We start from the raw sequence: 11,433 nt of genomic DNA, 5'->3' as shown, positions 1-11,433 counted from the left end.
CCAATCCACAAAATCAGTTACACTTCTTTACACTATCAACAAAATATCTGAAAAGGAAATCAACATCTATACTATTCACAATAGCAGCAATAAGTAAGTAAATAAACTACTTAAAAGTAAATTTAACCAAGAAGGTGAAAGATCTATACACAGAAACTGAAGTAGTGATGAAGGAAGTTACAGACGTAAATGAGTGGAGAGGGATTGGGTGCTTATGGACTGAGGTAACTAATATTGTCAAAATGGCCACACAATTCGAAGTGATCTGCAGATTTATTGTAATGCTCAGCAAAGTTTCAACACTATTTAATGGAAATTTAAAAGATAATTCTAAAAATTTGTATGAAATTATAAAAGACCTCAAGTAGCTGAAGCAATTTTGAGCAAAAAAATAAAGTTGAAGGAGTTATACTACCTGACTTTAAAGTCTACCACAAAATTCTAGTAATCTAAACAGTATAATAGTGTCAAAAAAAAAATCACCAAGGGAATAGAGAGTCCGGATAAAACTGTGCACATTTATAGCCAATTTGTTTCTTCTTCTTTTTTTTTTTTTTTTGAGAGGCTTTTTGCTATAGGGCGCGTGCGCTCGCCAGATAGACAGAGAGAGACATAGAGACAGAAAGTGAGAAATCACCCCCCAGGGGGGATGGTCACGCCGCAGTCCCTTCTCCTCCATTCTCCTCTCATGATCTTGGGCACGCACACACATGCGACTGGCGTGAGTTTTAAGCCACCAGGTCCGGGACGTGAACCATGGTTGACTACGTGGGAGTCCAGCGACATAGCCATTACGCTAACTGCTGGTTCCCGCCAATTTGTTTCTTAAAAAGGTGCAAAGAACACACCATGGAGAAAGGACAGTCTCTTCATAAAAGGAAAAGTAGATATCTATAAGCAGAAGGATGAGATTAGAACCTTATCTTACCATGTATAAAAATTAACTCGAAATGAACTATATACTTAATAATTTCTCTAAATACTTATAATTTCGTGTGAGACACGAAATTTCAAAACACTGGAAGAAAACATTGGTCTCAGCAGATATTTCCTGGATATACTCCCTAAAGCATGGGAAACAAACCCAAAAATAAATAGACTGCATAAAATTGAAGAGCTTTGAGCGTCTGTATAGCAAAGGAAGCAAGCAATAGAGCGGAGACCGCATGTCGGGAGAGAGCGTTTACAAACCGTGCATCTGACAAGGGACAAATATAGAAGGTATCCAAAGAATTCCAGATACGTAATACAATCCAAAAGATGGATAAAAGCAAGATTTGAATCCCGGGTCCACCTGAACATGCCAGGTGTGCCCGTGAGCCCTCCTGTGAGCCTGATCGACTGGAAAACTGAAGAAAGCATTGTAGACAAGACCCTGTTAGGGGACTTGCATGAGCTCTTGCTCCCTCTCATTTAATAAATAAATATATAAACCTTGTTTAAAATGGGCAAAGGATCAGAATAGACACTTTTCAAAAGATGACATAGAAATAGCCAATAGATACATGAAAAAATGATCATCACTAATTATGAGGCAAACACAAATTAAAACCACAAGGAGATATTACCTCTTATATGTTAGAATGACTATTATCACAAAAGTGTTTGTAAGTGGGTATAGAAAAAAGAATGATTTTATACTGTCAGTGGGCATGTAAATTAATACAGCTATTATGAAAACTATGTGAAGGCTCTTAAGAAAACAATATAGAATTCCCATATGATTCACTAAGCTCCTTCTAGGCATATATTCAAAAAATAAAATCAGTATGTCAAAAGTGCAATGAAATTCTATATAGTCTTGAAAGAGGGGGACAGGGATCTTGTCATTTGCAGCAACATGGGAAAACCTGGAAGACATTATTCTAAAGACGTAAGGCAGGCAGAGAAAGACAAGTACTGCATGGTCTACATATATGCAGAATGCAAAAAGTCGAACCTACTGAAGTAGAAAGTGGGATGATTACAGAGGCAAGTGGGCTATGGGGTGGGAAAAGGAAAGGTATTGGTCAGGGAAGCAGACAGAGAGATAAGTGCTAGTGATCTGTTGCACAGGACGGTGCATTGTGTGTTTCATAACTGATAAGAAATAGATTTTAAATGTTTTCACTACACATAAAAAAGGTAAGTATGTGAGATGATAGATGAATTAATTAGCCTGACTAATCAACCCACACTGTAAACATTTATCAAAACATCTCATCATATGCCCTAGATATACACAATTATCATTAGTCAATTAAAAATAAAATTTTGGGGACCAGCAGTTGGCGTAATGCCTATGTCACTGGGCTCCCATGTAGTCGACTGCGGTTTGCATCCCGGACCCGGTGGCTTAAAACTCACAACGAGCGCATGTGCGTGCGTGCCCAAGATCCCGAGAGAAGAATGGAGGAGAAGGGATTGTGGCGTGGCCATTCCCCCTGGGGGGTGATTTCTCACTTTCTGTCTCTCTGTCTCTCTCTCTATCTGGCGAGCGCACACACCCTAAAGCAAAAACCTCTCAAAAATTTCTTTTTACAAGCTTTAAAAGACTCTCTAGGATATAACATTATTTGTATTCAAATATTAAGTCATAAAATGATATTATGCGCTACCTAGGCAAGTTCGCATATGTGGAAAGGCCATCTTGGACTAATAAATCGCTTTCAGAGAGCACTTTACTCTGGGGAGGGGTTGGAGAGGAGGTTCAGGAGATTTTATAGGAACATGTTTATTATTAATACAAGGGAGAAAAAGGATGTTCTCCCCCCATGCTATTTTCTAACACAGTACCATGAATTTAAATTTTATCAAATCATCACATACATTTTATATACGTAAGGTTTTTTTTGTTTGTTTTGTTTTGTTTTTTATTTGTTTTGTTTTTTTGTTTTTTTTTTTTCACTATAGGGCGCGTGCGCTCGCCAGACAGACAGAGAGAGACATAGAGACAGAAAGCAAGAAATCACCCCCCATGGGGGATGGTCACGCCGCAATCCCTTCTCCTCCATTCTCCTCTCTGGATCTTGGGCACACACGCACACGTGCCTGGCATGAGTTTTAAGCCACCGGGTCCGGGACACGAACCGCAGTCAACTACGTGGGAGTCCAGCGACATAGCCATTATGCTAACTGCTGGTTCCCTATATACGTAAGTTTTATAATTGGCCTCCAAACCACTGGTCTCCAGCCAATTTAGTCAATTTTGTAATTTTGAAAACATATTATCTTTTGATTTCCATTTGTTCATATTATCTTTTGATTTCCATTTGTTTGGTTTCAGTAAATATGATCTTGTTCTACTATAATTAATATACAAATATGCATTAGTCCACTTCATGTTATTAATTCACTTTTATATTAGTTAATATATTGTATTAACATAATATAATATATTTAATTTTAAGAATCAAAATGAAAAAAAAATCAAAATGCATGAAAGCAAATGTTCTAAAATTTGTACACTCCAAATCACCTTTTACTGTATTCCAAAGTTGAATTCACCCAAATCTGAAGAGTATTGCTAGACTACAACCAAATTCTATCAAAAAGAAAAAAGAGCTAAGTAATTGATTTGGATCTAAGTTCAGAAATCTTACCAATTGCCTGGCTAGAACAAGGGTTCAAGGGTTCTGGCCCCTAATCAAATTCCCCACATTGAACACCACACCTCGAAGGGTGGCCTTCATGTCTTTGTTTCTCAGACTGTAGATGACCGGGTTCAGGGTGGGGGGCACCACCATGTAGAACACAGACAGGAGCAGGTCCAAAGCTGAGGGAGAACTGGAGATCGGTTTCATGTAGGCGATGCTACCAGACACCATAAAGAGCGTTACCACCATGAGGTGTGGAAGGCAGGTAGAAAACGTCCTTGATCTGCCTTCCTTGGATGGAATCCTCATAATGGTAGAAAAAATGTATGCATATGAGAGGGTAATTGAAACAAAGCAAATTACCACAGTCTTGTGGTAATAAAAACCATGACTCTAATCTCGATGACAATTACCTTGGAGTCTTAGAAGCTGTGGAATATCACAGAAAAACTGATGCACTCTATTGGACCCACAGAACGGTAAGGAGAAGGTCATTCCCACATGCATGAGCCCACAGATCACCCCACTGAGCCAGGACACGGCCATCATTGTCAGACAGGCACCTTGGCTCATGATGGCCTCGTAGTGCAGGGGCTGGCAGATGGCCACATAGCGGTCATAGGACATCACCGTCAGAATTTCTATCTCAGTAGACGCCAAGTCAATAAAAAAGAAGACTTGCAGAACACATCCTAAGAGAGAAATGGAGGCATTATGAGTCAAGGAGCTGATGACAGATCTGGGAAGCATGACAGAGATGTAGCCAAAATCTAAGACAAGTTTCTCAGAAAAAAAAAAAAAATCGGGATTTGGAGGTGAACATCCAGAGTGGTAAGTATGACAATTAGGAGATTTCCCCATGAGCGCTGCCAGGTAAACCAGCAGGACCAGGACAGCATGTACAATCTGAAGCTCCCAGGAATCCGAAAATCCCACAAGGAGAAATTCGGCAACTTCAGTTCTGTTCTCATCATCCGTGGCTACTCCACTTCCTCCTAAGGAGAAAACAGAGTGGATTATAAATATATTCAATATGGCTATCCAATCTGATACTTCTGAAGTAATTAAATTTGTGATAAATAAGATTACACGAGCGACCAGCAGGTGGCTTAAAGGTTAAGGCCCTGGATCCCATTATTAAATGGTTTGAGTCCTGGACACAGCAGCTTGAAAACGACACCCAGTGTGTGTGCATGCCCCAAAGAGCAAGAGGTGACTAGAGAAGGGATTGTGGTGTAACCATCTTCCTGGGGAGTGAGTTCTTACTTTTTCCTCTTATTCTCCCTTTCTCTATCTCTCTCAGACAAAGATGCATGCCCTATAGCAAATAAATAAATAAATAAATAAATAAATAAATAAAATTACTGTTTTTTAAACGTTCATACTGCCTCTATGAATCTGTCTGCATCTTGCTGTGTGAGGTTCATGGAATGGCACACTAAAGACCAAATGAAAAGAATGAATAATAACAATAAAGAAATCAACAAAGGAAATACGTAGACTAAACCAACTATTGAATTACCCAACTATTGAATATATGTATTTATTTTGAGAAATATCTGTTCCTTCTAAGTTAAAGTAGAGCAATAAAAACAAATTGTTGTAATTTTCTTCAGTTTTGGTAAACATTTTGGAAAGCAAACTTGTCAGGTAACCTGAAAATACTCCCTGTTTCATATCTATTCAGTGAGTTCATGGCCCCCTCCTTTCCAAAAGTACCGAGAGATGTTTATTAAACATCCTGCACACAAGGCGTGCTCATAGGCCCAAGGTGTAGTATTTCATCATAAGTCATTTTTAATTCAACCCTTAAACGACCTGATGGAAAACTGAATGGAGCCAAATGCTGAGTGGAGTCTGGCACAGTGGACAGCCGCGGGGAAACCACGGTGAACTGCACCGCAGAGGACCTGGCTCACTCCATGCTGTTGCAGGCCACTTGCAGAGAACTTTATCTGAGCTCGGTCTTAAGAAGCCTTTTACCACATTATTTTTAGAATGTCATTTTTAAATAGAGTAACAAAATACTGATTGAATGATTAGAGTTAGCTCGAAATGTGCTTTGAAGTAATTCTAGCAGTTTCATTTTATATCCTGGTCTTTAGAATTCATCTTCAATGTTAAAATTAAAAGTTCCAGCCATGGCAGTGGCCTCTGACCCACCCCATAGATCACAGTGTGAGAATCTTCAAAAAGCTCATTGCAAATGCGAACTAGGAAAAAAACTATGCATGAAATTAAACATTTTTTTGCACCAAAATAAAGTTATGCTTTCATTTTTTCTCAGACTCTTTTAGTCTTATTTCCATCATACCAAGAAATATTCTTATTCTTCTTTGTATACAATCCTTCCCTGTGCCAAATCCCAGGGAACACCAATTCCTGCCATTCTTGGGCAAGTCAGCAATTAAACAGGGGAAGAAAAAAAAAAAAAGGAGGAATTAGCTGAGTATCTCTACTGAGAAATCTCATATTGCTACTAGTTCTGGAGTTCTCATACTGACTGCCTGGAGAGCATGTTCGAGAAATGCGTACAACTGAGTGGATAGAAAATGCTTCCAGACCAAGCCAAACCTTCCCTCTTACTCTGAGAGTCTGCTTTAATGATAGTCACCAGGGCAGCACTGACTAATATCCCTTCTATTCAGAGATTGTTTAATACATCATTTGGTGACATTAATCCTGAGCTTAAAGATCAAGGACCCAAATGCGAGATAATCTTGAAGTATCAAGAAAAGGTTTTTGTTTTTTTTTTGGAGAGATTTTCACTGTAGGGTGCGTGCACTCGCCAGACAGACAGAGAGAGACATAGAGACAGAAAGCGAGAAATCACCCCCCAGGGGGGATGGTCACGCCGCAATCCCTCCTCCTCCATTCTCCTCTCGGGATCCCGGGCACGCATGCACGCACATGTGCCCGGCGTGAGTTTTAAGCCACCGGGTCCGGGACACGAACCGCGGTCGACTATGTGGGAGTCCAGCGACATAGCCATTACGCTAACTGCTGGTTCCCAAGAAAAGGTTTTAATAGCTTAATTGACTGTGAATTTTTTTTTTTGAAGAGGTTTTTGCTATAGGGCACGTGCACTCGCCAGACAGAGAGAGAGAGAGACAGAGAGACAGAAAGTGAGAAATCACCCCTCGGAGGGATGGCCACACCGCAATCCCTTCTCTTCCATTCTCCTCTTGGGATCTTGGGCATGCATGCACACATGCCCGGTGTGAGTTGTAAGCCACCTGGTCTGGGACTCGAACGGCAGTCGACTACGTGGGAGTCCAGCAACATAGCCATTACGCTAACTGCTGGTCCCTGACTTGAATTTTTAAAAATTCAGTCAATGAAAGTATTTCAAAATGTGCCCAGCACGTCCACTTCCTTCAGCACACGTAGACAACCCTGCACCGTGGGCATGTGGGCGCACATAACATCAGTAGAACCAGCACCGCCAGACAGGAATCACTCTCCCCCCGCCCAGCCCGGAACCTGGCCACATTATCACTCTCTTTCTCTTTTCTTCGTACCTCCCTGAAGACGCACTGCTCACTGGGAGTCACAAACCGCTATTACCCAAATAAATGAAATCAATGTGTGTGTTAAAATTCACTGTTGTTTGCCTATAAATTAACTAAGACTATGATATGGCTATCCACAAATATTGTACACCTGTTGAAGGAAAACATATGCTATCTTTTATGGTTTTCTGTTCCAAAATTACAATACTGAACTTACTGCATGCTGTGGTCTGATTTCTGCTGAACTGGGTCACTGAGGAACTTCATGAAGTCACTAAAAATGTCAAACTCCTATTACTTCAAGAAGTAACCTCAATCTATCTTAAAATATATCAGTTTATATTATGTCAGTTTACATTAAAAAAATCCCTTGGCCTCTCAGAGTGGTGCATCTCTTATGCAGAGACTACAAATATCTTCATCTTTTCTGTGAGCCAGAAATATAAACTTGGTAGATACCGTGTCTGGTTTCCATGTAACTATAATTTAGTTAACAGTTATAACAAACTTGTGGTAAATAACTGAGACCTAGTGAGAGCAACTTTACATAATTCTGGGGCCCCTGGAGATAAGATTCCCTATATTTTAAGTAAGCACTTTGGGAGCAAGAAATAAAGCAATTCTTTGATTAATCTCCATGGATAGTAATGCACAGAAAGTTCCCCTTTCTGATGAAGGATAAAGAATAAAAATTACTTCACAGTTCAATACTCCACACACCAGGACAGTGCTTGTGCTAAGAGGAAAGGAGAAATGATTAATAATGAAATACACTTGGGCGACAGGTACAAACCCAACCAAGGCTCCTGGGACGAGATTTCGAGTCTCCGCGTTCCCACTAACTTTCTCCCCTAATGGGTACGTTGCCCTTCCCACAGCCCTCCTGTGCCATGGGTACCTAAAAAGTAAAATTAAACATGCAAAATAAATCTGTTACTCTCATCTTAACTTCTGGGGACTTCTTCGACACGAAAGCTGAAACGGTTGACCCGTCTGACCCTCTGCCTCGTGTGTGACATTCCTCACCCCGGATGAGCTGAGGGGCTACTGGGTTGCCCCCTTTGTGGGAAGCCATTTAAGTATTTTATCATTTACAGTTGGGTTTACTTTTATTAGTAAGAAAAAGTTATTTTTGTATTATGAATACTAATTCTTTTATTTATTTATTTATTTTAATTTTTTTTGAAGGTTTTTTTTAATTGTTTTTTTTTGTTTGTTTGTTTGTTTTTTTTGCTATAGGGCGCGTGCTGCGCTCACCAGACAGAGAGAGACTTAGAGACAGAAAGCGAGAAATCAAAATCAACCCCCCCACCCAGGGGGATGGCCACGCCACAATCCCTTCTCCTCCATTCTCCTCTCGGGATCTTGGGCACGCACACACACGTGTCCAGTGTGAGTTTTAAGCCACCAGGTCCGGGACGCGAACTGCGGTCGACTACATGGAAGTCCAGCGACATAGCCATTATGTTAACTGCTGGTCCCAATACTAATTCTTTTGGTGAAATGGATTATTGATATTTTTCCTAATTTTTATTTTGATGTTTCTTTTTATTGTATGTTATTGACTTTAATGTAGTTTTTCTATAAATTTGTTTTATATTTTGTTCTTTAAGATCTTCCATAGGAATGATATCAGCCAGAGGGCCAAACAGCATTTTCAACCGTCATTCCTCAGATTTGACCAACTATTTATGCAAGGAAATGCCTTTGCAGGAGCCATGGGACAAAGTACGTGGGTGCGCCACCAAAACACAAAGAAGCGCCATGAAGAGGATTGAAGGACTCTTCTCACCCACACCAGCTCTCCCGACTCTTGGCAGCACCACATGGAAAGAGAGAGCCTCTGTGTGAAGCAGTGATGTGAACACCGGACTTTTTCCTGGGTCCCAGCACTAGGCCCGCCCTAGCACAGCCCAGCAGCAGCCCAGCCCTACAGACCCTGTTCCACGTTGACCCAGTACTGGGTAAACTCCAGCAGCCCCTGGCTCCAGACTTTCCCATAGCCACAGGCCTTTGGCCTGCCTCTGAACAACGTGCTCTAGGCACCAGACAGCTCTCACCGACCCAGCCGTCCAGCCTGGCCCAATGTCAGGGAAGCCCCCACAGACACCAGCTCCAGACCCACCCAGTCCTCAAGCCTGCCCAAATCCTGCTCAATCCCCTGGTCTCAAGCTCCACACCACGCAGGTGCCAGATCAGGATATGGTCCATGGCACCAGGCCAATCCCAACACCAGATCAGACCTTCTGACCCTAGCCTTCGATTTTTAAGTTTATTTATTTCTTTCTTTCCATGAGCGAAAGAGACACAGGGAAAAAGAGAAACAACACTCTCCCTGCCCCCAAAGAATCTTAGTGCCATGATCCACTGCTAGTCTTAGTCAGCTCCAGATCACGGGCAAGCCTGTGCCTACGGTACTCAGCGAACCTCGGAGTTAAACCAGAAAGCTTCCCAGGTGGAACTGGCTCTGGAGCTTCACATTTTCCTACTGTGGCACCAACCAGCCTGCTCGATTTATGTGAAAGAGCTCAACAACAAAAGCTGAAACACACTGATAAAACAAAGGAGACACACACACACACACAAAGAAAACACATATCATACCCATGGATTGGAAAAAGTCAATATTGTTAAAAGACCCATACTACCCAGAGTGATCTACACATTAAATGCAATTCCTATTAAAAAAATAGCAGTTATTCACAGAAGTGTGTGTGTGTCTGTGTGTTTGTCTGTGTATATGTGTGTGTGTGTATGTGTGTATGTGTGTATGTGTGTATGTGTGTATGTGTGTATGTGTGTATGTGTGTATGTGTGTGTATAAAATTTGTGTGGAATCATGGAAGACCCAGAATAGCCAAAGCAATCTGTGCAAAAAGAACAAGGATGGTGCCGTCTTATACCAGACTTCACAACATAACCACTGTAGCTTCAAAACAGCCGTAGTAACGAAAAGCTCACAATCACTTGTATCTATTTCTCTAAAACCTTTTTAGGGGCTTCATGCTAGTAGTGTGAATACCTCCTTTGCTATAAGAAATTGGTTTTTCTCTCCATTTAATAAAACGATTAATGAATTTAAATCCTAAGAAATTAAATCTATTTCACACTGATTTTGGAAAAAAAAATGATTAAATAAAGTCTACTTTTTTGTTGGAAATAACAGAGAAGAAAAGTTTTGAGAATTCATTGCACATTTTATGAAGCAACATATTAGAAACAAATAATGTGTTATCAATCTAATAAAAATTAGTCTTTTTAAATTTAATTTTATTATCATAATCTTTTTATATTACATTGAATCAAATGTATCTTTACAGTGTATTACATTTCTTTTTCCAGAAGGAATACCATGCATATCAGTCAAGACAAAGACATTACTATCCACAACATCATCAAATAACTTTGCATCATTTTTTTCAGATTATTATTATTATTATTTAAACGTTCAATAACTACATATCATTTGACTTGTAAAAAGAATTTATGCAACATGAAATACTTCTCAGACCAGTCCAGTTGAGAATACTAGACATGTTATCATCAACAGGTAAAAAACCATTTCTGTGTCCCACTAATGTCATGCCTCTCTATTTGCTATTTGTTCTCTTGCTATCCTTCTCTATATTTTTCCCTTCTCCCACCCCATTTCACACTGTATTCAGCATCGTTAACTATTTTCACTCCTTTTATGCCCTCCAATATTTTTATCTGTACCATAAAGTGTGGATAGTTGGTATATATTACGTGGATACATACAATATCTTTCTTTCATATCCTAGCTTGCTTCACTCAGCAATAGATCCTCCATATTAGACCACTTTCCATCAAATGCCAGGATCTTATTTTTTTTTTAATGGCTGAGTAGTATACCATAGAGTATATGTGCCACACATTTTCCTATCCATTCATCTGCTTGTGGACATTTGGGTTGGTTCCATGTCTTAGTGATCATGAATAATACTGCAATAAACATTGATGTGCAAGTACTTTTCCAACTAAGCATTCTTCTGTCTTTGGGTAGATACCCAGAAGTGGGATTGCTGGATGAAATAGTGGTTTTACCTATAGATCGTTGAGGAACCTCCATTTGTTCTCCACAGTGGCTGAACCAGTTTACATTTCTACCAGCAGTGTAGGAGAGTTCCTCTTTCATCACATCCTGACCAACACTTACTCCTTTTTGTATTTTTAATATTCACCATTTTGACAGAGGTAAGGTGATATCTCATTGTGGTTTGAATCTTCATCTCCCTCATGATTAGGGATGTGGAGCATTTCCTCATATTCTTTTTAAGCTGTTCATAGAGAGATTTTTCTTAGAGAGATTTTTTTTTTTGGTTCCT

At 40.1% G+C, this 11,433-nt stretch overlaps 1 pseudogene; it reads right to left on the bottom strand.

Annotated features, from left to right (window-relative positions):
* Window positions 1-3,605: 3,605 nt before the first annotated feature.
* On the bottom strand, window positions 3,606-8,162 carry LOC102468528 (putative olfactory receptor 14L1; annotated as a pseudogene).
* Window positions 8,163-11,433: the final 3,271 nt, after the last annotated feature.

Source organism: Tupaia chinensis, unplaced genomic scaffold, assembly GCF_000334495.1.
Source record: "Tupaia chinensis unplaced genomic scaffold, TupChi_1.0 Scaffold000596_1, whole genome shotgun sequence".
Taxonomy (NCBI): Eukaryota; Metazoa; Chordata; class Mammalia; order Scandentia; family Tupaiidae; genus Tupaia; species Tupaia belangeri.
The sequence above is the reverse complement of the archived record's forward strand: the minus strand, read 5'-3'. Positions and strand labels throughout refer to the sequence as shown.